At 39.3% G+C, this 27716-nt stretch overlaps 2 long non-coding RNA genes across 2 annotated transcripts; both read left to right on the top strand.

Annotated features, from left to right (window-relative positions):
• The first annotated feature begins 262 nt into the window (after positions 1–262).
• Positions 263–2059, top strand: LOC113112876 (uncharacterized). The gene is made up of 3 exons (XR_003293501.1): positions 263–330; positions 965–1083; positions 1374–2059. It is a non-coding gene; the product is annotated as an uncharacterized LOC113112876 (long non-coding RNA).
• A 24053-nt stretch (positions 2060–26112) lies between these two features.
• Positions 26113–27325, top strand: LOC113112878 (uncharacterized). Its single transcript, XR_003293503.1, has 2 exons — positions 26113–26216; positions 26499–27325. It is a non-coding gene; the product is annotated as an uncharacterized LOC113112878 (long non-coding RNA).
• The last annotated feature ends 391 nt before the right edge of the window (positions 27326–27716 follow it).

Here is a 27716-nt window from a genome sequence, read left to right as displayed (position 1 = left end):
CAATAATTTGATAAATAGTTATGGTTATGTACATTAATGTTTGTTCTGTTTACCACATTTTTCCATGTTTACATTTATTCCACAGAATTCTGCTGGATTTCCTGATATAGAAGATAAGAATGTTGACAGATTGTATCTGGACCTGGTTATCAGTTATCTTAAACAAAAGTGAGAAGCACACACACAAATCCCACCCACTCTGTTTGTCAATTATAAACCGGTCAGGTCTTTATATATGCCTCATTTCCTCTCAACCATCAGAAGAGAAACAAGAATACTTCAGCTCTGAAAACAAGTGTCTTCTTCCTCATAATTCAAGCAGTCGCAATGGTAAGTTTGAGTAACCTTGAGTAATCTTTTACTCAATCAAAAAATGAATGTTTATGTCTTCATCAGGATTGGGGTTGAATGCTTAGGGACATTTTGCTCTGTTTTGTAAATGGTAGTGTGAATAAGTGGAGAATATGATAAAATGCAATGACTGACACACACATGCAATCAAACAACTGTGAGATCATTCACAACCAAAATAAAATAAATTCATATTCATAACAAATAAAGCAAATGTTGGGAAAGCAATACCCTCCTTCCTTTTATGTGTATTTTTTATGGTCTTAAGACTACTATAACATGTTGCATAAATAAATGTGATTGCTGTGTATTTGTCAGTATCAAAGACCTTAAAATAATTTATCTTCATATGTTGAGGTTCTAGACGAACCCATTAGAGCCTTTTTGAGTTCTCGCAGTAATTGGGTTCTTTTTCTTATCGAAAGTTCCAGGAAGTCCAACATTCAAATATTGCTTACGTTGCTTGGAAAACCGGTCTTGTCATAAAAAAGTTAAAAGTGTACATACAATACGCCTTCAAAGAATATTAATTTTCTAGCTTAAAGTATGATTGTGTGCTCTTTGTGAACATACTTTGTATATGAAAGTTTATATTTGTGTGTGATTGTTTCAGGTTTTCTCTGTACCTCAGAGGATCCTCCTGATCTGTCTGCTGCAGTTTTGCACTTGTGCAGTCGGTCAGGATGTGAACCCAACAACTCTCATGAATATTGTAAAGAATTTTGAGAAAAAGTATGTTGCTTTGATTGAACATGAAAACAGAATTTACAAGTACAAATGATAAAAACAATCACACACAATAAAAACGCAATCAAAATGTTAAAAATAACATATATATTATATATAATAACATATATTATTATTATTATTATTACTAAGGAAAACGAATAATATAACAGAGATTGTTCCAAATCAAAATTATTTTCCCTTTATAATTAAATCATTATGCAATAATTTTAACATTAAACTATTTTAATTATATATAATATTTTTTTAAATAATAAATTCTCATTGCTTTCCAGGTTGTCTGGCATGGGCCAATATGCTGTCGCATTCAGAGTTGAGAGGAGCAAATGTCAAAATTCCAACTATAACGGTCAGGAATTAATAACTAGACAAGTGAGAAAAACACTTGGTCAAAATCAGGTTTATTTGCGTGGCGACCTTATCGCTGCAAGGGCTGAAATAAATAGACAAGATCATTCAGAGTTTCGCCTGAGGAATTATCTGAAAAATATCTTGAATGTAAGAAATCAATGTGTGGTTTATTTCACTGTAAATTCACCCTGTTTGGATAAATGCATATCAGAAACCTGGCAATACAACATTAGAGGTAATCTGAAAAATTTAGAAAAATATGAAGGAATTAAAGCCTTTGCATTCAAATTATTTTGGATACGTGATGAAATTGTGAATGTTACAAGGACACTTAAGGAAATTTCTCCTTCTTTGCCATATTATCATTGTAAGCAAAACAAAGCTGAATGTGATCGCCTCTGAGTAGAGCGATGCTTATGCTGAACAGTTGCTTTCTTCACACACATAGCTGAGGGTTTTGGTTCTGTTTTAATTGCAGTAAACATTACGATTGGCAAATAAAATCTGTAATCTGTGAAATTCATAAATTGTGATCTTGTGTGCTTGAGTAGTCACCAGCTCTGTTACAGTTCCTGTTTTGTGTTCAAGGAATAAATGTTCTTGCACCTGGTTTCTGTGTTCACTTACATTTACATTTAGTCATTTTGCAGACTAATTTATCCAAAGCAACTCACATGAGATATAAATAAAGTGATTTTCCTTCAAGAGGCAAACAGACACAGGAAGTGCTTTTAATACCAAGTTTTAGAAAAAAAAATTAATAAGTACAAGCTAGAAAGAGAAGGAATAAATAAAGAATCACTTTTTTTATTCAGTTCCTGTTTACCATAGTTCCCCTTGTTTGTTACCATAGCTACCCTTGACAACTACGGTAATCACCTTCACCTGTTCCTTGTTATCCCTTGATTAATGTGTGTATCCCTCTGTTCTTTGTCTTGTGTCCTTCAGTGATGTATCAAGTGCTTGTTGTCGGATCTGTTTTCCTTGCCTGTGTCTAGATTCATCTATCCTGGATTAACATTTATTAGGCTTGTTTGAATACATTTTTGCTGCATCTGGATCTCTCACTAAATCCTCTGAAGTAGCCCACATTACAGATAGGATGTCTGCTCAGTGCTGGAACAAATAAAAATGCATTTTATTAAGCATAATTTGTGATCCAAGTATTATCTCATTCAAACACACTGATGAACAGTCATACGGAGAGGCCATATCTATTTTAACTATTATACCCTTCCATGATATTATAATTTAAAAGCATGGCATGAATATGAAATGTTACATATAGTATTTAGAACAAATTTAGATGACACATACGGGACTGGAAGTTCAGTGTCACCTCATAAAAATATTAGAACTGATAAAAACTGCCAAACAAGAGATTTTTTCACAAAACCCTGTTTGCAGAAGATACACAGGAAATTTAGAAATCATGTTTTAATAATTATAATACAACTAGCAGCAGGTTTATTATATACATGCTTTGTAGAATAAAATATATTGGTGGAACTGTCCAAAAACAACAACAATATTAATACCAGGGCTCTGAACAGGTTCAAGGAACGAAAAACGAAAACCGGAAACTAACGATATTTTGACAGGAACAGATCCAGAAACAGAAACGAAATGAATTTTTTAGTTCCAAACAGAATTGAAAATTTGAAATTTATTTTATCATTCCATTTAATATTTGAAATTTGCTGTCAACCAATCACGAATTCCAGCAGTACAGCATATGCAAATGTGAGTGCGAGTGAAATGTCCGCTCAGCTGTGAACTCAGTCAAGTCTCAATAGCCGCATTTCCACTGTCGGGCCAGTGCGAGCCAGGGCTTAAAGCGGGCCGGGCTAATAGACTCGGGCCAGTAGCACCGAGGCCAGAGTAGCGGAGGATTTCCACAGTCGAGCTTGGAGCACCGCTGCACGTCACTAAAACACGCCCTTTACATGCCTCTCAGAACAACGTCATGCAACCTCATTATTTCACCATCAAAGAGAAGTTATCAGAAAACTAAGAAATAAGTCTCTGGAACATGCGCGATCACAAAACCAACATGATAAAAGCGGCCGTTTGTTTGCATGCTTGTTATATATTCAAATTCAAAAGCATCAATGTTTTAACTATAGAATACATGATACATTGATCATATTGATTTAATTTATCAAGACTCAAAATTAATCACACATAAATACACTTTCTATTTTATTTATTTATTTTTAACGCTTATGAAAATAGCCTGCTTATTCAGTCGAGTCTGTTTCTGTTTATTTGTAGTCACAGTAGCCTATACGTCACATTATAAGAATGAATGATAATATCTTTGTTTTTTTTATAAAGGCTCCCGAACAAAAACATTATTATAATTTTTGATAGGCTACGTGGAGCTAAACTCTCGAGACGAGGCTTGTGACAGATAATATAAGTTAGCCTACTAAATAATTACACGATTGTGATAGAGAATAAGAAGCTGACGTCTGATTTCTTCAAGCAGTTATATTTACCATGTTTAATGTTAATGCCCAGCGTGCATAGTCTTTTTCATCGCTTATAAATATTTTTGCCTTATATGGTGATTATAATCCACATTGGATCAAGTTATTTCAAACACTCGATGCTGACTGAAAGTGAGTTTTGAGCTCGACTTATTTTAAAAAAAAAGTGTTTAATGCTGGTGTTAGCTGTTATCTTTCTGTTATTATCCACAGCGCAGACTCTCTATTTTTATAAAAGCTCACGAACAAAAATCATTATTGTATTTTGATGATACGCAACGTGGAGCTAAACTCTTGAAACCAGACGACAGATAAAATGTTAACTTACTTAAATACACAGTTGTTAAAGAGAATAAGAAGCTGATGTCTGAATTCTCCAAGTGGTTGCATTTACCATGGTAATTTTAATGTTTAGCGTGCATAGTCTTTTACATCGCTTATAAATATTTCTGCCTTGTTTAGTGATAATAATCCACATTGGATCAAGTTATTTCAAACACTTGCTGCTGACTAAGAGTGAGTTTTGAGCTCAACTGATTTTTAAAAGTCTTTAATACCCGTGTTAAAGCTGTTATCTTTCTGAAATGATCCGCGCTGACGCTCTCTAGACACGGAGAAACTCCGCCTTTGTTCATAACCCCTCCTCTAGCCCCAGCTGGCCCGCTTTGGCCCAAGGATTTCGTCGGGCCGAAAAAACCTGGCCGTTGGCCCCGAGGAAGCCCCAGCGAGGCACGATCAAGCCCCGGAAGTGACAGTGGAAACGCGACTGGCCCTGGCACGCACTAGCACGCCCGGTCCTAGCTCGATAGTGGAAACACGGCTGGCAATGCACCACCTTCAGGGCCGGATTAAGACCAAATTGGGAATAATGACGCAGTGCAAAAAGGGCCTATTTTTTCTAGGCGTTGGTGCATGTGCATTCGACACTCAATACAGGCCTGCATTCCCGCGGGACCCAGCGCAACCGAGTGCGTCCCGGGACAATATTTGATTGGTGAATGCGGACGCTGGCGGCAAGATATTATTGTGCGCTGGTTTCGGGAAAATAAAGTTATTTGCGGGACTCCCGCAAAGTTGAAATATCTAGCAAAATAAAATTACTAAAAACAGATAAACTTTTTATTTATAATAGACTAAAATAAAATAAAATAGACTTTGCGGAATGGGAGGATGCTGATGAAACCATTTGATGATCCATTGGTGGAAAAGGCGATGTCAAGAGTTTCCGAGATTAAGCAAAGTAACACGCCATGTAGGCTACTTTGCATTCCAGCTCCCAGCACACCATTGGAGAGGGCTTTCAGTAATTGTGGTCGCATAAGTGCGCAGAGACGGATTAATCTGAAGCCCCTCATCAATGAACGACATGCTATTCCTGCACGGACTACATTAGTTGTCGTAGTCTACAATTTTTTTTTTATTCCGTTTTTTTTTTGTTCCAATTTTTATGTATTCATTTATTTTGCTAAATATTTAAAATTTGTCTATTTTGTTATTGAGGAAAAATGATTCTTTTTGTTTGTTTAATGTTTGAGGAAAAGAAGGCATCCTTAAGCAGTAGCTAGGCTAATTTTCCTTTGAACATGAAAGAATCCAGGTTTCTAATAATTATATAATTCATTAGGCTATACTATGGCCTAATGGGTATATTTTTTTATTTACATTTCTTACTTTTTTTTACTGTATTTGTATGTTCTATGTTCTAGTTCCATGTTTGTTCCTTACATTTACTATTTAAGATTTAACGATGACAAAAGCTCATACAAGCTCTGCTGATTCGTTCACATTCACCGCTTTCTGAGTGCAGCAAACTCAGATCAGCTGATTTTGACCGATTAATAATCATTTAAACGGTTTAAAAAGTCATTTATTTATTATAGGTAAATTATCAAAATATTTAAAAATGTTTTCCTGCATGGTTAATATATATATATATATATATATATATGACATCAAACTCTTAGAAGAAAGGGATCATTGGGGTTCTATATAGAACCATAGGGTTCTTTACTCAACTCCAAAGAACCTTTTATGCTAAAAAGGTTCTATAATGACAAAAAAGAACCCTTTTGGCACAAAGGGTTCATATCTTGAATTTTGTGATCATTCACATGCATTCATAAATGCATTTGAATACACCGAATAATGCAATGAAAGAACTTACTCAAAATGCACACGCGCACTAGTATGACTTCATCATGTAACTTTACATTAGCTTATATGCATGCACTTTTTAGGCACGATTTGTTTAGTTTTTTAATATACTTGATGATACTGTTAACATCATAAAAACAAAAAATACAAGTTCACATTCCACACCTAAACAAGTGTGGAAAACGTAATTAGAACTAGTCTAAATCTAAATCTAATCTAAATTAGTTAAAAATGCCTATCCATATACAGCTATGATTTGCGAACCCCAAACTGACTCAAATGATTCGAGAACCCGCTTTGAACTCCCGAACTGACTCAAATGATTCGCGAACCCGCCTTGAACTCCCGAACTGACTCAAATGATTCGCGAACCCGCTTTGAACTCCCGAACTGACTCAAATGATTCGCGAACCCGCTACGAACTCCCGAACTGATTCAATTGATTCGCGATCCCCAAATTGACTCAAATGATTCGCGATTCCGCTTTGAACTCCCGAACTGACTCAAATGATTCGCGAACAAGCTACGAACTCCCGAACTGATTCAAATGATTCGCGATCCCCAAACTGACTCAAATGATTCGCGATCCCGCTACAAGCTCCGAACTGACTCAAATGATTCGCGATCCCGCTCCAACTCCCAAACTGGAGTCAGATGACTGAAATGATTCGCGATCCCGCTACTAACTCCCGAACTGACTCAAATGATTCGCTAACCCGCCACGAACTCCCGAAGTGACTCAAATGATTAGCGCACCTGAACCAGATAATCAAGATTCACTTGTAAAGTCACAGGCCAGGTGTGCTGAATCAGGTTGAAGATAAATTTTGCAGGACAGTTGGGTCCCCAGGAGCCGGGTTGAAGACCTATTTGCTAGAGTATTTTCTTTGGATTTCTCCAAAACAACCTGTGGTTTCTAGAGAGATTGTCAGTCAAACCTCACACAAGGTGATTCACATGCACAAAGCTTGATGTCAAACAGACCACAGGGTGTGGCAACACATTGCATTATTAATCACAATTGGCCAAACAAGGCCAAACAGATCATACCGGTAAATGGTTCCAAGAGGGTGTATTTAATGCATCTGTTTGTAAATACAGTTCAGTCAGGAGCACTTTGGCAAATTAATTGAACACACAAGAGCTTAAACATTAACACCACGGAACCATCAGCTTGGAATAATTGACACTTAATAATGTCTTTAAAAGCAAACAGTGGTAATCGTGTAGATTTGGCAGTGGGACGTCTATCCTTATGAGGATGAGTGTCTCTCAGCAGTGAGGTCCATGCCAACCGGGACTTGAAAGCCTTAGTGATCTGAAACAAAGAGACAACAACCAGAAGGTGCACGGTAATATAATCATGCCATTTGAGCATACTTACAGAGCAGTAGTACGTATATATGCCCCGTGTCTAATTGGAAAATGGTAGTGATTGGCAGTTTAGAACACAATGAGCGATCCAGTCATTATATAGATCTGTCAAGGACTTTGGTTAAATAGGTGAAGGGATTGCATTTCAACATATGCAGTACTAGTGTAGCCCAGTGGTAAATTTGGGCATATAGTGTAACGGGGACAGGGAGGGTTATGATTAATCTCTCTTACTCTCAAAAACGAGTCACATGACTATTAAAAAAGTAAACGTTTATTTACTTTAAATAAATAATAGGGGACATCTGATTTCTAAATAAGGAAATATCAGTTCATTTTACATAATTAAAAGGAAATAAATATTTGGTAATTTTATTTCATGACAGTAATTAAAACTGAAGTTTAAAGTTTATATTATTTAGCTGAATAATATTTCCAAAGGTTTTATGCAGTTAGCCTTTTATTATTTTATTTTTACTGTTTTTATGTGACTATTTTTATTGGTCATTTGGGTATTCACGCTGTATAGTCAATGGTGTTTGGCTGCAGGTATGTAAAAAGTAAAAAAAAAAACGTATTTACACGTGACCTGGTGAGAGACACGTGAGAGAGTGCTGGAAGTTTTTTTCCGGTTTTTCCCCGTACTCGTGTGGAGCGCGGGACGCGGGCACGTTGAGAAGAAAAAGAACGCTAGAAAGTGCGAGTAAAGTTGATTAATCTGAGCGGGAGGCGCACAGAAGAGGACCGCGGACTCGGGATGTTTGTGAGCCGCGAGACTGAGTGAGAAACAAAGCCGGAGACCCGTCTGACGGAGCGGGAGAGAAGAAGTGGAAGCCGTGAACGCAGATAGCCGAGATAGTTAGCCACGGTGGGCGTATGCTGGGCGGAACTGTCGTTTAATCGCACCGCACCTGATCATCCGGACCAACGTCTTTCAACGCTCTCAATTTTTTGCAAGTGTCCGTTCAGCGCACTCAATGTTTTGCAAGACCAAAACAGGCCTGCAACGTTTTTTCTTTCTTCGTTCAAAATGATACCGTGAGTAAACTGGAACATGTTTGAATGTGTGTGTGAGTGGGCCCACCACTGCATTTGCTAAGACTTGTTTCAGGACACTTGGCGTGTTTTTTTTTATTGTAAAGTCCTATGTGTATTTCAGATTGTTAGGAAAGAGTTAAGGGGAGGGGACTTTTGAACCACTTATTCAGTTGTAACAAGTGTGATTGAAACTACTGGGGTTTAAGCTAAATTTTAAAGGAGTAAATATTTAAGTGTTTGGGGAATATTTTGGTTATTTATTTTTGTATATTCATTAATATTGAATTTTGGGGAAAGCTTTTATATTCTGTTTGCCAAATTATTTTATTTAATTAAACAAAGGCGTTACCCATTTTTTGATAAACTAAAAACCATCTCTGGGTCTCATTAATTTTTGTATTTTATTGTCAAAAGGTTTTAAACCTCATTAGACACTTATTTGGTGCACCTTCGTGGTATCCACCTGAACTACACCGAACCCAAGCACCCCCATTCTCACGTAAGTAACTCACAGAGTGGTTGTACGGGTGCTACATAAATAAAATGGAGGCACCGCTGGGATTTATTTAGTTTATAAGTAGTTTTAGCAGCTCTAATTTTAGTTGACCCAGAGATTTAAATAGTTTGTTTAAAAAGTAGGCCTAGTTTAGAACCAAAACAGTAGTTAACCTACATGTAAAATCACATTAAAGATTACCTATTGTGAAAACTCTAAAACTGCCAGACTAGAGTTTTACCAAGCATCCTAAGTCAAAAATAAAAACACAGATTAAGCTTTATCTGTGTTAAAATACAACCAAAACCTACCAAATTCAGTTCTGACAGGTGATCACTGTATGTGCACAACCCGTGGGGATGGCTGAGTTGAAGAACTGGTGTGTTGGAGAAGGCATAGACCCGGTGAAAGCCTTGCTGGTTAAAGATGTACCGCCGGAAACTGAAGTTGGGTTCATTGAAGAAACGCTGCAGACTGTCAAAGCACTCGGGAGAGTCAAGGTGAGAGGAAGAATGTATGATCCTCAGTCTCAAAGTTTAACTGTGCTATGTGAGTGCAGGGAGAAGGTGAATACAAAGGCCATTCCTCTTGATGTTGTTCCTGAGGGGTTTGCTATGACCTGGAGAATCTTTGGACCTTCTGAGCAGGAGGAAGAACCCCAAGCTAAGGCAGCAGGTGATGGCCACAATGTGCCACTGCCAGATTCCAGTTTTTTCTCCCCACTTCAAGCGTCCACTCCTGAAGCTATCATTCGAGCAGTTGGTGATGTCCTGCAAATGACAAGCAAGCACACTCATGGTGACAACAATCTTTACAGAAGACTGCGCACTTTCTCAGGGGTCATGCCCACACCCCCAGGAGAAGAACAGTTGGAAAGCTGGGTTGAACAAGCCAGACTTATGATTGAAGAATATGATCGCCCTGAAAGAGAAAAGAAAATGAGAATAATGGAAAGTGTAAAGGGTCCTGCACTCGAAATCCTTCAAGCTGTCCGATTCAACAACCCATCTGCATCCTCTATGGACTACATTGACATTCTCGAGACCACCTTTGGCAACCCCGAGAGCGGTGAAGAACTTTACTTTGCCTTCAGAATGTTGTGTCAGCATCCCAACGAGAAACTCTCTGAGTTCCTGAGACGCCTTGAGAGAGTCCTAAATAAAGTTGTCCAAAAGGGTGGACTCCAGTCATCGGCGGCAGACAAAGCACGTCTTGACCAACTCATTAAAGGGGCCATCAGGTCTGACATTATGATCCTAAATCTCAGATTAAGAGACCGCAGAGACAGTCCTCCCACTTTTCTCGATCTGCTGAATGAGATACGCCTGGAGGAAGAGCATGAAGTTTCACGTCGCAGACTCCATCCACCCAAAGCAGTCTACGCCAAAAGTGCTACTGTGACCTCTGACACAGAGTTAAAAGATTTGAAAGCTGAAATACACCAACTCAGATCACAAGTAAGTGAACTCGCTTCCCCCACCGCCATGTCAAGTCATCTTTCGACGAGCACATTGCTTTCAGTCACTCCAGCAGCAGAGAACTCAGAAGACAAGAACGTTCAAGCTTTAAAGAAAGAAGTTGTCAAGCTCCGAAAGCAAGTCTCTGTCATGTCAGTCAAGCCTAAGTATAGTTCTGCTACTGAGCCCTGCCCACAAGAGACCCAGTCACGACCCTGGCAGCCAAGACCTTCAACAACCAGAGACCCAAGTGATTTTTTCTGCTATCGCTGCGGTGAAGACGGGCACTTTGCCAACAAGTGTGCCTTTCCCGAGAACTACCCCAAAGTTATTCAGAAACTGCTGCAAGCTCAAAGAAAGTCCAAGCAGAACAGCAAATCTGATAACGAAGCAAGAACCAAGACCACAAATGCAAGTGTCAAGAGAAGCTCGGTAAATGTACAGACCAACAGTTTGCCCGAGGGACTCGTGGGACCGCCCTCCACTGCTCAGGTCAGGATCAATGGCAACCCCTGCACCGCGCTGATGGACAGTGGATCTCAAGTTACCATCATCTTCGACAGCTGGTATGCCAAACACCTGTCACACATCCAGTTAAACTCTGTGACCGGTCTAGCCATATGGGGCCTAAGTGAGTCAGAGAGCAGTTACCCATACAAAGGTTACATCCAGGTTGAGTTGGAGCTGCCACAAAAATCTAAGTCCAACAAAGTTAAGTCTGTTCCTGTTTTGGCTCTGGTGTGCCCTGATCCACGTTGCTCCGAGACTATACCTGTCCTGATTGGCACAAACGTCAGGGGGGTTCAGCCTTTCAAGTCCCAGCCTAAAAAGAAAGAAGACCTGGAGAATGTCAACTCTGTCAAAATCCAAGTTCAAGAGAAAAAACATTTACCCGCTTCTGGAGGGATGTCCATAAAAGGCAACAAAGACTTGCCTGTGGCTGAAGTAAAGTGGTCTGGGCCTGGTCCTCTCAGCATCCCTCCTGGAACTGAATACGTTGCTATCTGCAAAGTTACAGAGAAACAAGACATCGGAGACAGCATACTCATCATTGAACGAGCCCACTCACCTTCTCTTCCTTCAAGTGTACTTGTCCAGCCAACTGTGTTGTTCTCCAAGATGCTAGATCCAAACAACTTCCTGGTGCTCCTGCGTAATGAGTCTCTAAAGCAAACTGCCATTCCAATGGGCACAGTCATCGCTCACCTTCACATCGCTGACATTGTGACAGATGCACCAAACCCTAAAGCCGAATCTGTTCCAGCTATGGATCCTTCTCTGTTTGACTTCAGTGAGTCACCCATCAGCAAAGAGTGGAAAGAGAGGCTGAGTCAAAAGCTTGCTAAACACTCCCGTGTGTTCTCTATAGAAGAGTGGGATGTTGGTTTGGCTAAAGGGGTAGAACATCACATCCGCTTGAATGATAACACTCCCTTCAGAGAGAGATCTCGACGTATTGCCCCTGCTGATTTGGATGATCTTCGGCGTCACCTGCAAGGTTTGTTGGCGGCTGGGATCATAAAAGAATCAAGAAGCCCATATGCTTCACCGATTGTACTTGCACGTAAAAAGAATGGTCAACTTCGTATGTGCATCGACTACCGCACCCTGAATCGGAGAACTATCCCAGATCAGTACACTGTACCTCGTATTGACGACGCTCTTGATTGCTTGTCCGGCAGTAAGTGGTTTTCAGTGCTGGATCTGCGCAGTGGCTACTATCAAATCCCAATGGCTGATGAGGACAAAGAGAAAACCGCTTTTATCTGTCCACTGGGATTCTTTCAATTTGAGCGGATGCCGCAGGGGATCACAGGGGCCCCTGCAACATTTCAACGACTCATGGAGAAGGCAGTCGGTGACATGCACATGCTTGAAGTCATAGTATATCTTGATGACCTCATTGTTTTTGGCAAAACTCTGGGGGAGCATGAGCAAAGACTCCTCAAAGTCATCGCTCGTCTTGAAGAAGCTGGACTCAAGTTGTCCCTCGACAAGTGCCAGTTCTGTCGCTCACAAGTCACCTACGTCGGGCACATTGTCTCTGAGCACGGTATTGCCACAGACCCGGACAAAGTTGAAGCAGTGACTCGGTGGAAGCAGCCAACAGACCTTCCTTCTCTGCAGTCATTCCTGGGGTTCTGCGGCTACTACCGCAGGTTTATAAAAAACTACTCCATCATCGTCCGACCACTTACAGAGCTGTGCAAAGGGTATCCTCCCACCCAAAAGAAACGAAAGTCTACCTCTTCATCAGACAAGACCTACTACAAAGTAAGTGAGCCTTTTGGTGACCGGTGGGACCAGTCATGTTCAGAGGCATTCCAAAAGATCATCCACTGCCTCACAAGCGCACCTGTGCTGGCATTCTCAGACCCCACCAAGCCTTACATACTTCACATTGATGCCAGTTTTCATGGGCTTGGCGCTGTCCTCAACCAAGAGTACCCCGAGGGCTTGAGACCTGTTGCTTTCGCAAGCCGCAAGCTGAGTGCCTCTGAAAAGAACTATCCAGTGCACCAGCTCGAGTTTTTGGCACTTAAGTGGGCAGTGGTGGACAAGTTCCACGACTACTTGTATGGCGCACAGTTTACCGTGAGAACTGATAACAACCCCCTAACTTATATTCTCACGACTGCCAAACTCAATGCGACAGGTCACCGCTGGCTCTCAGCACTCGCCACATACAATTTCACATTGCAGTACAGGCCTGGCAGCAGCAACACCGATGCCGATGCCCTGTCACGCAACCCTCTTCCAACCACAGAAGAATTCTGGCAAACCATACCGACTGAAAGTGTTCAAGCTCTGTGTAAACAGATCAAGTGCCCTGAAACTCCAACAGAGCCCACAACTATTGCTGAGTCACTCGTAGTGTCACCTGATGGTATACCAGAGTGTTTTGTCTCCCCAGTTCGGTTGGATCTCGGTTCTCTGAGTCAGCTCAGTCACAAAGACCTGGTAACTGCTCAAGATGAGGACTCTACTATCGCTCCAGTCAAACAGTCAATTCATGGTGGTTCATCATTCACCAGCACCGACAATCCAACTTCTGTTTTGTTGCACAAAGAAGCAAGCAAGCTGTTCATCCAAAACAATCTGCTCTACAGAAAGGTTGAGAAAAATGGATCTGAGGTAAAGCAGCTGGTACTGCCCAGAGAGTATGTCCCGATGGTCCTGAAATCTCTGCATGATGAGTCCGGTCACTTGGGCATGGACAAGACCATCGAACTTATCCGAAATCGGTTCTATTGGCCGAAAATGGGAGTTGAGGTTGAGCAGTACATCAAGAACTGCGGTAGATGCATCACTCGCAAAGCCCTTCCCCAGAGAGCTGCTCCATTAAAACAGATCACTAGCCAAGGCCCTCTAGACCTTGTCTGTATAGATTTTCTGTCACTTGAGCCCGACTCTCAAGGTTTCGCCAACATCCTTGTAGTGACAGACCACTTTACTCGATACGCCCAAGCTTTTCCAGCCAAAGACCAGAAGGCGGCCACCGTTGCTAAAATACTGTGTGAGCGTTACTTTGTACACTACGGACTCCCTGCCCGCATACATTCGGATCAAGGCCGTGATTTTGAAAGCAAACTGATCCAAGACCTTCTGATGATGTTGGGTATTCGTAAATCAAGAACAACACCTTACCACCCTCAGGGAGATCCGCAACCCGAAAGATTCAACCGTACGCTTTTGTCAATGCTTGGCACACTCGATCCAAAGCAAAAACAAAAATGGAGTCAAAAGATCAGTCAGTTGGTCCACGCCTACAACTGTTCTCAAAATGATGCTACTGGTTATTCGCCTTACCTGCTTATGTTCGGCAGAGAAGCTCGCTTACCGGTAGACATCTGCTTTGGCGTGACTGAGGACAACCAAAAGACAAAATCCTATCATCAGTATGTTGTTAAGCTCAAGAAAGATCTCCAAAGAGCCTACAGTCTTGCAACAGAATCTTCAGACAAGAACCACCAAAGAAACAAAAAAGCACACGACCGGCACGTCAAAGAACAAATCCTTGACAAAGGCGACAGGGTGCTGCTGAGAAACTTTGGGGTCACAGGCAAGCAAAAATTGAAATGCAAGTGGCGATCCTCACCATATATTGTTATGGAGAAGCTACCCAATTTACCTGTCTACAAGATCAAGCCAGAGAGAGGCATGGGAGCAGAAAAGACTATTCATCGTAATCACCTGTTACCCATTGGTTATCTTGTGAGAATCCCTGTTGACGAAAGGGAAGTGGGGCCACAACAAAGACCTGTGACTAGAGCATTTCAGCAAAAGACAAAAGAATTGGTACAGACAAACTACCATGATGAAGACGTGTCCTCAGATTTAGAGTACGACGAAGTATACCCGCAAAGCCCCGTTGAGTTAGACTGGGATAAGTTGTTGACATGTTCAGAACTGTCCACAAAGCAATCCAAGCCAATCGTCACCAAGCCTGAAAGACAAACTCAAGACCTGGCTGAGATAGAGTCAGTGGTCAGTGATCTTCCAAACCTGCCTCTCAACGCTGATCCAGAAGTCAACGTTCTAGAAGAGGGAGGAGCCATCAACCCTTGTCCAGACACTAACTCTGGGATTGAACAAGTTGATCGTCCCAAAAGAGTCACCCGTCCAGTGGTCAAGCTGAGCTACGATGAACTTGGCAAGCCTCGTGATTACCCTGTGACAGTCTTAAGCCATGGAGTGTTGGTGGGAAGTGGACTCTACGGAGACTCCAGAAGCAGTCAATGTCACACTCTCTGGTGCCACCCCATGGCGTTGTGTTTCACTTGTTCTACTCTGGCCTCTACCCTTGACTTTAAGACTATTAGAGTCCTCTAAAGTTTATTTTGATGAGGGCATCAAAACGGTCTAGAAGGGGGAGGGTGTAGCCCAGTGGTAAATTTGGGCATATAGTGTAACGGGGACAGGGAGGGTTATGATTAATCTCTCTTACTCTCAAAAACGAGTCACATGACTATTAAAAAAGTAAACGTTTATTTACTTTAAATAAATAATAGGGGACATCTGATTTCTAAATAAGGAAATATCAGTTCATTTTACATAATTAAAAGGAAATAAATATTTGGTAATTTTATTTCATGACAGTAATTAAAACTGAAGTTTAAAGTTTATATTATTTAGCTGAATAATATTTCCAAAGGTTTTATGCAGTTAGCCTTTTATTATTTTATTTTTACTGTTTTTATGTGACTATTTTTATTGGTCATTTGGGTATTCACGCTGTATAGTCAATGGTGTTTGGCTGCAGGTATGTAAAAAGTAAAAAAAAAACGTATTTACACGTGACCTGGTGAGAGACACGTGAGAGAGTGCTGGAAGTTTTTTTCCGGTTTTTCCCCGTACTCGTGTGGAGCGCGGGACGCGGGCACGTTGAGAAGAAAAAGAACGCTAGAAAGTGCGAGTAAAGTTGATTAATCTGAGCGGGAGGCGCACAGAAGAGGACCGCGGACTCGGGATGTTTGTGAGCCGCGAGACTGAGTGAGAAACAAAGCCGGAGACCCGTCTGACGGAGCGGGAGAGAAGAAGTGGAAGCCGTGAACGCAGATAGCCGAGATAGTTAGCCACGGTGGGCGTATGCTGGGCGGAACTGTCGTTTAATCGCACCGCACCTGATCATCCGGACCAACGTCTTTCAACGCTCTCAATTTTTTGCAAGTGTCCGTTCAGCGCACTCAATGTTTTGCAAGACCAAAACAGGCCTGCAACGTTTTTTCTTTCTTCGTTCAAAATGATACCGTGAGTAAACTGGAACATGTTTGAATGTGTGTGTGAGTGGGCCCACCACTGCATTTGCTAAGACTTGTTTCAGGACACTTGGCGTGTTTTTTTTTATTGTAAAGTCCTATGTGTATTTCAGATTGTTAGGAAAGAGTTAAGGGGAGGGGACTTTTGAACCACTTATTCAGTTGTAACAAGTGTGATTGAAACTACTGGGGTTTAAGCTAAATTTTAAAGGAGTAAATATTTAAGTGTTTGGGGAATATTTTGGTTATTTATTTTTGTATATTCATTAATATTGAATTTTGGGGAAAGCTTTTATATTCTGTTTGCCAAATTATTTTATTTAATTAAACAAAGGCGTTACCCATTTTTTGATAAACTAAAAACCATCTCTGGGTCTCATTAATTTTTGTATTTTATTGTCAAAAGGTTTTAAACCTCATTAGACACTTATTTGGTGCACCTTCGTGGTATCCACCTGAACTACACCGAACCCAAGCACCCCCATTCTCACGTAAGTAACTCACAGAGTGGTTGTACGGGTGCTACACTAGCTACTAAAAAATCCTACCTAATGAATCAAAATGTTGTTATTCCATCTGCAGGTGCTGTTTGCACAACTGCTAAGGAATGTAAGTAAATGTTAACCTAAGAAAAACATCTGACATCAGCATCCTTATTTATTTTTTAAATGTTTACTGTTTAATTAAGGCTTCACTTGTTTTTTACCTCAAAATAGGTATTGGTAGGCATTTTATTTAAACAGCAGAAACAGCAAAAATTTTGCAATAAGGAAATATCAAAGCTAAAAAAACAGTTTTGTCAGGTGTATTTGATGAGCTCGAAACCCAAAAGGGAATGAAAAAGATGCTGTGATTTACATCATATTAAATTAACAGAATTGAAAAGCCATGACAGACCATTTACTTGCATAGATTTAGTTTATGCTGACTACCCTGCAGGAAATGTCAGGACTTTTCTCAAAAGCATCTCTATGCCTTGATAAATGTAGGGTCACAAATATTATGTGTGCTTGTATAACATATAAATGTGTATTACTCAGTTTTAAATGTTGGCACAATTCAGACTGACAGCAGACATGGACCATATAAAGGCTTCTGAGCCTTTACATTTTAAGACAGTTTGAAATCACTTGTTTCCTCAAGACAACAACAACATATTAACAAAAATTACACTCTTTAATAATTATTAGAATTAAAGGAAAAAAAGGAATAATCAACTCTGGCATTGTTGCTAGCATTTTTCTTTTCCAGAAGTTCCAAAATGTTTGAGGAAACTTTGGAATTTAGAAAAACGAATGAGAGACAAACATTTTATTGAATAGAATAATAACAAACACTTAGAAAAGAGATGAGAAACAATGGCATATTATTTCAGGTTATTTCAGCAGATAGTTTCAGTAGCTTTCAAAAGTTTTTTCCCCAAAGTTTCAAATGAGATTTCGTAGAGATGAGAATTTATTATAACAGACACATTCACAAAAGGACAAAAAAAATTAAACATATATGATGCCTCTGACAGGAATTGTGCAATTGTTTGATGTCCAAATGGAAGACAACAGCAGGTCACATGAAATACACTTTCAATAAATGATAAAAAAGATTGTCGGTTCTCAAAGTAAGTGAAAACATTATTTAGCTTGAAGGTGACAAGTTTAGCTGATGTGCCCTCAGAAGTATGTTTGTGTTTTTGACATTCGGGTGGAGGGAAATTACACCCATAAACCCTGGCAAAGACTTCAGTCAAAGAGTGAGGGATCATGTAGTTTCCATTCATCTTGTGATGATGCTGATGAAGCGGGCCAGTCAAGGGTCCAGGATCATAAATAGCCTCCTCATCACAATGATCTTCACTCTTTACTCTGAAGAAGACCTTAACCTTCAGCATCAATGGTAAGTAATGTTTAAATGCCATTTTTCATTTAATTTGTTTAAGATGTAGTTATTTACTCTTAATCATAGAGGCTCTTTATTAGCATTCCTTGTTGATCTTTTTATTCCACAAAAGGCTCTATGTAGCAAACGAGGGTTCTTTAAGTTTTTTAAATGTTCTTTAACTAAGAAAAAAGTGTTTTTTAGGAATTGCAGTGTCAAATGTTACATATAGTTTTTAAATATAGCATGTTTTTTCTTTTTAGAAGATCATTGTGTTTCTGAATGGACTCCTGCTGCTCTTTCTGCTTCATCACTGGACAGAAAGTGTGGAAGAACAGAAGATGAACCTTACAACTCTTGCCCGAATAATTGACTTCTTGGAGCAGAAGTAAGTATAGCGCATAAAATCAAGGTTTTATAAATAGCATTTAACTGCTGTATATGATGTAGCACAAAGAGGAAGTAAAGAAATAAAGTGTCATTAGTAAACTGTGTTTAGTCTGCTGGTAATCACAGAAATCTTCTTATCTTCCTCTATTGGATGTTTTACAGCTATAAAGACTCCAAAGAGGAGTCGTATGCTGTGGTCATCAATGTACCGAGGAATCAATGTCAAGGCAACTTTGATCCTTTAAATGAGAACTTCCTGACTCAGGAAAATGCAACACGTGTGAGAAATGACATTTTTGAAACACAAAATCAATATTACGAAGGTGAAGACCTCATGGCCGCAGGACCTTGTCTTTGTAATGGTAGTAAAATATCAGAAAACTGCAAATATAAGTCAGTGTCTGTCCTGCTCAATAATGACTCATTCTCAACCTTTAAAAAATTCTTACAGCGTAGAGAAAATGACAGCTGTGTTGTCATCTACACCATCTATGCTCCCTGTCAAAAGATGTCAGGTGGATATGACATTATACCCAACCTTGAAAACTTGAAAAATCACACTGGAATTAAAGCCTTTGTCTTCAAGAAAGTTTACAAGGTTGATGAAAGTGGCCATAGATGCTCGGATCTTGCCAAAAACTTTACAGAGATTGTGGATCTTGTTCCCTTCTATCGCTCTGTGAATAAAACTGTTATGAATATAACATATCAGTGTTAAAATGCACCAATGATGAACAACGTTGTCAGGGAATGAAACTCAAGTATAATCATCAAGTTCTCATACATTTAATTAATTACTCTAAGTACATGAAATGCAGGTCATTTTGGTTACTGTAGAGTCTAACATAGCTGAAGTTTTTATTAGTGTTGCAGGACAAAGAAACGAAGAAAAGAGAGAGGGTAAAATATTTAGAAAACCTCTTGAAAGTCATTGTTTTAGATGGCAGCTGTCTTGTGATAATTACTGATATAATGGCTTACTGCATGATGAAAAATAAATATTTGCAAGGCAATTGTTGTGCTGTAATTTCATTTCAGAATAATACTTGTGCAAATCCAAACACAAAACCCTTGATGCAGATAGATCAAGTGTAAACTTAATGAAGTCTAAGTCTAACATTTTAAGCTCATTTCAATTTCTGTTAATTGTGGATTACTCTTTTTCACATTGTGTTGTGCACCTTTGAACACAAGATGGCAAAAATGTGCATATAAGATGCTTTTTCTGTGCTGCAAAGTCAAATGAAAGTATGAAAGACATGGCTGTAAATGTATTTGTCTTGTCTGTATTATTGTGTAAAAGCATTTAGAGTTATATGAGAAATTAAAACCAGAACACTAATTTTTGACAAAACAATTTTTAATTTTTTTTTGACAATGATCATATCGTATCTTTCATAAAACTATTTTTGCCCATCACACATTGGGCTATGTAATATGGATTATTATTAACCAAACACACACTTATGAATTATTTTAGCAGTAGAGTGTTTAGGCACCACACGATGGAAGACTATAAAATAATACTTAATACTGAAAGAATACTTGTAAGTTTTTTTTTTAAGTGAACCTAACATTATACTAGTAATTTACTATTTATATACTTGTATACTATTTATATATTATTTTTTATCTGTATCTGTGTGGGATATTATGTTAACAAAGAAAAAAAAGTTTTTTCACACAGTATCTGAATGTGACTGAATACTTGCGGTGCATGGCTCATCCTATGGTCTCACATAAGGTCATTCACACGCACAAAGCTTGATGTCAGACAGACCACAAGGTGTGGCAACACATTGCAATATTAATCACAATTGCACAAGACCCAAAAAGAACATGCTGATAAAATGGTTCCTCAATGTTGTATTTAATCTGTGAATACATGGAGAATATAATAAAAAGGCAATGACTGGCACACACACACACAACTGCCAGATCACTTACAACCAGACAAACTTACTGCACCACACTGCACCACAGAAAATAACAGAAATGTTTTGAAAAGTTTGCACAAGACCCAGTTGGTTATGTCAGGTCTTCAAGAGATGGTAGCAGGACCACTCCTTCCCCCGGAGGAGAGCTGGGGGAGAATCCTTTGTTCTTGTTTTTTTTTGTTCCGCCACTGGCCCCACGTTCCTCTCTCCCCTTGTCAGTTTCCATCCAGAGCCGGCTGGAGAACACATTGCCTTCTCATGCCCTCTTTGCCACTTTGAATCAGACGAGTGCTCTCACTCTGCCCCAGCTAATGGACGCTATGCCTCCCATGTCGGGGCTGTCTGTTCCACCTCGCTGCCCCACCGTGGGAACGCCTGTAGTTACCTTGACCCCGCTGGATCGGTTTCTGGGAGCCTGGTTACAGCTCCCCAGGCCATCCCGGTGGCTTATTCTGAAATATCAGGCTGGGCAACGCTATTAAGTTCTTTCAGCATCCCCCCAGGTTTCGGGGTGTTTGCGTGAAAATGGTGGGCAAGGATGCTCCTTTTATGCGCGCCGAGGTTGTGTCCCTGCTGGCAAAGGGCGTGATAGAGCCGGTCCCTCCAGCTGACATGAATTTCCGGCTTTTACAGCCCCTACTTCCTAGTACCCAAGAAAATAGGTGGATTACGGCCAATCCTTGACTTGCGTGCCTTGAACCGAGCTCTTCACAGACTTCCGTTCAAGATGCTAACACCCAAGCGGATTTTCAAATGCATTCATCCTTTGGATTGGTTTGCAGCAATCGACCTGAAGGACGTGTACTTTCATGTCTCCATTCTTCCTCGATACAGACCTGCATGCTGCGTCAGGTTCCTGGACAGGACCCCAACTTCAGTGACATGTCAATTGCCTCGAGTTGCTTGGCTTGCTCTGCACCGCTTCAAGGCCCTGGTGAAGGACAAGCACGTTCTGGTCCATACGGACAACACTGCGACTGTAGCGTACATTAACTGTCAGGGCGGTCTACGCTCCCACCACAAGTCGCAACTTGCTCGCTATCTCCTCTTGTGGAGTCAGAAGCATCTGAAGTCGCTTCGTGCCATTCACATCCCGGGCAGGCTCAATCATGTAGCCGACGAGCTGTGAGAGCAGCAGTCTCATAGTGAAGACCCCTGGAGATGCATGATCGGGTCAGTGCTTTCCTTTCATTAGGAAGGGTTGGAACGAACGCTGTCTTCTTCCACCCTGAAGGTCTATGTGTCCACCATTTCAGCTCACCATGACCCTGTTGATGGTAATTCTCTCGGCAAGCATGATCTCTCATGTTATCTTGAGACCCCGGCCTGGGTACGTGCCCAAAGTTCCACCACTCCCTTTAGAGTCCAGGTGGTGAACTTGCAAGCACTGCCTCTGCCAACCCTGGCACTGCTCTGTTCAGTACGTGCGTTCCGCACTTAAGTGGACAGAACTCAGTGCCTCAGGACCTCAGACCAGCTCTTTGTTTGTTATGGAGGCCAGCAGAAGGGAAAGGCTGTCTCTAAGCAGAGGTTATCCCACTGGATAGTGGATGCTATTGTCCTGTCTTATCAGGCTCAAGACCTGCCCCTTGCCAGCTCTGTTGTTGAAACTTCCACCCTGCGGGCTGGGTACCTCAGAGTTCATGTGTATCACCACCTTTTGGTTGATACCTGCCTTTGTAAGTCCTCCTACACGTATGCAGCCTGCTAGCATACATCCAGCTGGAATATGCTACTAAGTGTATCCTGTGACAGCTATAGGCTATAGACGTCTCCGTTCCCTCCTTCAGGGAACGAGGGTTACATATGTTACCTAGACGTTTCTTATCGTCAGCTTCTAGGAAGTCAAACGTTCAGAAAGAAGCCCAGTTACATTGTTAAAGGTGTCAGTAAATCAAGTGTGATTAGTAAGTCAAGTGTGTCTGTCACAGTGTTGAATAAGAGGGCTAGGCGAGGGTCAGAATAAACAACATCTATCAATATATATACAGTACAGACCAAAAGTTTGGACACACCTTCTCATTCAAAGAGTTTTCTTTATTTTCATGTCTATGACAATTGTAAAGTCACACTGAAGGCATCGAGGGCTATTTGACCAAGAAGGAGAGTGATGGGGTGCTGCCTCCACAGTCACCGGACCTGAACCCAGTCGAGATGGTTTAGGGGTGAGCTGGACCGCAGACAGAAGGCAAAAGGGCCAACAAGTGCTAAGCATCTCTCGGGGAACTCCTTCAATACTGTTGGAAGACCATTTCAGGTGACTACCTCTTGAAGCTCATCAAGAGAATGCCAAGAGTGTGCAAAGCAGTAATCAAAGCAAAAGAAGAACCTAGAATATGACATATTTTCACACTTTTTTGTTATGTATATAATTCCATATATAATTCCACATGTGTTAATTCATAGTTTTGATGCCTTCAGTGTGAATGAAGTTTATGTAAGTGGTGAGCTTATCGCTGCAAGGGCTGAAATAAATAAACAAGATCATTCAGAATTTCGCCTGAGGAATTATCTGAAGAATATCTTGAATGTAAAAAATCAATGTGTGGTTTATTTCACTGTAAAGTCACCCTGTTTGGATAAATACATATCAGAATCCTGGAAATTCAGCATTAGAGGCAATCTGAGAAATTTTGAATAATGTGAAGTAATTATAAAGCCTTTGCATTCAAATTATTTTGGAAACAAGATGCAAGTATGGATGTTACAAAGAGACTTAACATAACTGAACTGAAGGTAAATAAACAACTATAAGGGAAACATTAATCTCTGTGTAAGGGTCCGGTTACATAAACTGCTGCTAGTCTGCTTGTTCTACTGTTACTTGCATATAAACAATTATTTTTTCTTTTGCCTTTTAACAAATCCAAAATTCCATGATGGTGTGCATGATTAAGTTAATGAATTCACCCATTAAATGGTGAGTTTCTCTCATGTTTTTATACTGTTATTATATCCATGCATAAAGGCCAATATTTTATTTTTATTTTATTTGTAATTGAGACATTATTTATTTAATAATCAATACTTTATTTTTTTATCATACTTTTACAACTGTTTTATTTTTATTTTATTTTTTTGATAATATTTTTTTGTTATCATTGTTTTACTGTTTAGGTCTTGTTTACAGTTTTTTTCAGTCGCTAACAAGCATTTGTCCAAGCAGTTGTCACATTTTCAAAACTCTAAACACAATTAGCACAGCATCTGTCTATTGTGGCCATACCATTCACACATTTCATGTCGTTTTCACACAATATGGATTCATTGAACACATTTCCACAATGCTTACATTTTCTGAACAGACAAGCTATACCTCCCAACAAAATGATGGATCGTTTTGGTAGTATTTACAAATGTTAACACACAACATCCCACAATAGCAAAAACAATGTTCCAAACCTTAGATACAGTATAAAAACCTCTGCTTCTGCAATGATATCAGTTCAAAAACAATATATCTTAGCTGATTTATTTTGTGTAAATTGGGCCAACCACAACTGATTCCAATCTGGCTTAGACTCAATGGCAGGGGTTATTTTTTTCTATTACATTGACACTTATACAATAAAGGGAGGACTTTGAAGAGTGATATTTTTGGAAACAGAAAAGACAAACACTGTAATGTATGGACGAGGAAGAGTAAGAGCAAGGGGCCCAGGGAGAAGAGCAGGCCCAGTGAGAGATGCAGTGAGAGGAGCAGGAGCAATGAGAGATTGTTTTTATTTTACCCCCCCTCCCCCCACCCTTTTTATCTGGGCTTTTTGCTGTTGTTGTTTTTTTGTTCAGAATGCTCTTATGTGTTTCATGGATATTTTGTCCACTGTAAGCAATACTGTCAAACCTTTTCTGTTCTATCATACCGTGTTTCTACTGTACCTCCTGCAGTAAACAGTAAAGGAAAAAAATAGCTTTTTACTGGAATGCTTTTGAATGTGAACATTACTGTACATTTGGACATACAGTTCCTAACCAAGAAATTTAGTGTTAAACAGTGAATTGCATGTTTTGCATGCAAATACCTGTAAAACTGAGACTGAAAAGTCTATGCAGTTTTTGTAATGTCAACAATAGCCAGTATTTTGAAACCTGGTGTACTTTGATTGACTGCATGTACCTTTTGAGGTGAAAACAAGTGTTATTCTTTGACAGAATCATTTAATTTTGAGTCAGATTTCCAGTGTTTTGGTAAAGTTGGTGTGTGCAGAGAAAGATGTGTTCTATTTTAAATGAAGATTTAGTATATATTTAACAAAATGTGTTTTTGAGAAGAAAATTATCCATTTGGCCAATTGTGTTTTGTAGGTGTGAGTCTGTGTTAAGAGTTTAGAAAAAGTATCTGAAGTATGGTTAAGCGCTTGTTAGCGATTGAAAAAAACTGTAATAGCACCATCCACTAATTTGACGAATAGTTATGGTTATGTACATTTCCGTTTGTTCTGATTACCAAATTGTTCCATGTTTACATTTATTCCACAGAATTCTGCTAGATTTCCCGATATAGAAGATAAGAATGTTGATTCTATCTGGACCTGGTTATCAGTTATCTTAAACAAAAGTGAGAAGCACACACACACAAATCCCACCCACTCTGGTTAAACACTAAGTTTGTCAATTATAAACCAGTCAGGTCTTTATGTATGCCTCATTTCCTCTCAACCATCAGAAGAGAAAGAAGAATACTTCAGCTCTGAAAACAAGTGTCTTCTTCCTCATAATTCCAGCAGTCGCAATGGTAAGTTTGAGAAACCTTTCTTTTCTGTTCTACTGTATTCTTAAACTCTCTTGTCTCTGTAGGGACCATTTCAAACGGAATGTCCAGTTATTCTAAATTTGAAAATGATTGGCTCTTTGAACTGGCTTTAGGTTTGTCTGTTCCTCACTTTTCCCATCTTCAGTCATATTTACGTTATCGTCAGTAGTACTTCTGGCTTAGCTCTCTACAGTAGTTTTATGAGATTAACTGAAATAAGCTAAAAAAGCATGATGTTAATATACATATTTCCATTCCAAAGAAAACACAAATCTATGAACATAATCAGGTGAGGTGAGGTAACTTGACTCTGACAATCAGAAAATTAATGTTTTTGTCTTCATCAGGATTGGGGTTGAATCCTTAGGGACATTTTTCTCTGTTTTGTAAATAGTAGTGTGAATAAGTGCAGAATATGATCAAATGCAATGACTGACACACACATGAAATCAAACAACTGTGAGATCATTCACAACCAAAATAAAATAAATTCATATTCAAAACAAATAAAGCAAATGTTGGGAAAGGAATGCCCTTCTTCCTTTTATGTGTATTTCCTTATGGTGTTAACACTATAACATGTTGCATTGGATAAGTGATATTACTGTGTATTTGTCAGTATCAAGGACCTTAAAATAATTTCTCTTCATATGTTGTGGGTACTAGATGACCCCATTAGATCCTTTTTGAGTTCTTGCAGTAATTGGGTTCTTTTTTTTATCGACAGTTTCCAGGAAGTCCAACATTCAAATATTCTTACATTGTTTGGAAAACCGGTCTTGTTAAATAAATAAGAATAAAAAAAGAGTTAGAAGTGTCCATACAATACGACTTCAAAGAATATAAATTTTCTAGCTTAAAGAATGATTGTGTGCTCTTTGTGTACATAGTTTGTATATGAATGTTTATATTTGTGTGTGATTCAGATTTTCGCTGTACCTCAGAGGATCCTCCTGATCTGTCTGCTGCAGTTTTGCACTTGTGCAGTCGGTCAGAATGTGAACCCAAAAACTCTCATGAATATTGTAAAGAACTTTGAGAATAAGTACGTTGCTTTGATTGAACATGAAAACAGAACTTACAAGTACAAATAATAAAAACAATCACATACAATAAAAACGCAATCAAAATTAAGAAATGACACACACACACACACACACACACACACACATATATATATATATATATATATATATATATATATTTATATAATATATATAACAGAGATTGTTTTAAATCAAATTTAGTTTCCCTTTATAAATAAATCATTATGCAATAATTTTAATTCATTTGATAAGCAAAATAATAAATTCTCATTGCTTTCCAGGTTGTCTGGCATGGGACAATATGCTGTCGCTTTCAGAGTCGAGAAGAACAAATGTCAAGATTCCAACTATGACGGTCAGGAATTAATAACTAGACAAGTGAGAAAAACACTTGGTCAAAATCAGGTTTATATAAGTGGTGACCTTATAGCTGCAAGGGCTGAAATAAATAGACAAGATCATTCAGAGTTTCGCCTGAGGAATTATCTGAAGAATATCTTGAATGTAAAAAATCAATGTGTGGTTTATTTCACTGTAAATTCACCCTGTTTGGATAAATGCCTATCAGAATCCTGGGAATACAGCATTAGAGGCAATATTAGAAATTTAGACAAATATGAAGGAATTAAAGCCTTTGCATTCAAATTAGTTTGGATACGTGATAAAATTGTGGATGTTACAAGGACACTTAAGAAAATTTCACCCAATTTGCCATATTATCATTGTGAGCAAAACAAAGCTGAATGTGATCGCCTGTGAGTAGAGCGATGCTTATGCTGAACAGTTGCTTTCTTCACACACATAGCTGAGGGTTTTGGTTCTGTTTTAATTGCAGTAAACATTACGATTGGCAAATAAAATCTGTAATCTGTTAAATTCATAAATTGTGATCTTGTGTGCTTGATCAGTCGCCAGCTCTGTTACAGTTCCTGTTTTGTGTTCAAGGAATAAATGTTTTTGCACCTATGGTTTCTGTGTTCACTTACATTTACATTTAGTCATTTTGCAGATGCTTTTATCCAAAGCAACTCACATGAGATATAAATAAAGCGATTTTCCTTCAAGAGGCCAACAGACACAGGAAGTGCTTGTAATACCAAGTTTTAGACATTGTTCAAATTAGTAAAAGCTAGAAAGAGAAGGAATAAATAATCACTTTTTTTATTCAGTTCATGTTTACCATAGTTCCCCTTGTTTGTTACCATAGCTACCCTTGTTACCCATGACAACTACAGTAATCACCTTCACCTGTCCCTTGTTATCCCTTGATTAATGTGTGTATCCCTCTGTTCTTTGTCTTGTGTCCTTCAGTGATGTATCAAGTGCTTGTTGTCGGATCTGTTTTCCTCGCCTGTGTCTAGATTCATCTATCCTGGATTTACATTTATTAGGTTTATTCGAATAAATCTTTGCTGCATCTGGATCTCTCACTAAATCCTAACATTACAGATAGGATGTCTGCTCAGTGCTGGAACAAATAAAAATGCATTTTATTAAGC

This window comes from Carassius auratus, chromosome 13 (assembly GCF_003368295.1).
Source record: "Carassius auratus strain Wakin chromosome 13, ASM336829v1, whole genome shotgun sequence".
NCBI classification, from domain to species: domain Eukaryota; kingdom Metazoa; phylum Chordata; class Actinopteri; order Cypriniformes; family Cyprinidae; genus Carassius; species Carassius auratus.
Note: the sequence above shows the minus strand (reverse complement) of the source record. Positions and strands in the feature narration are given on the sequence as shown.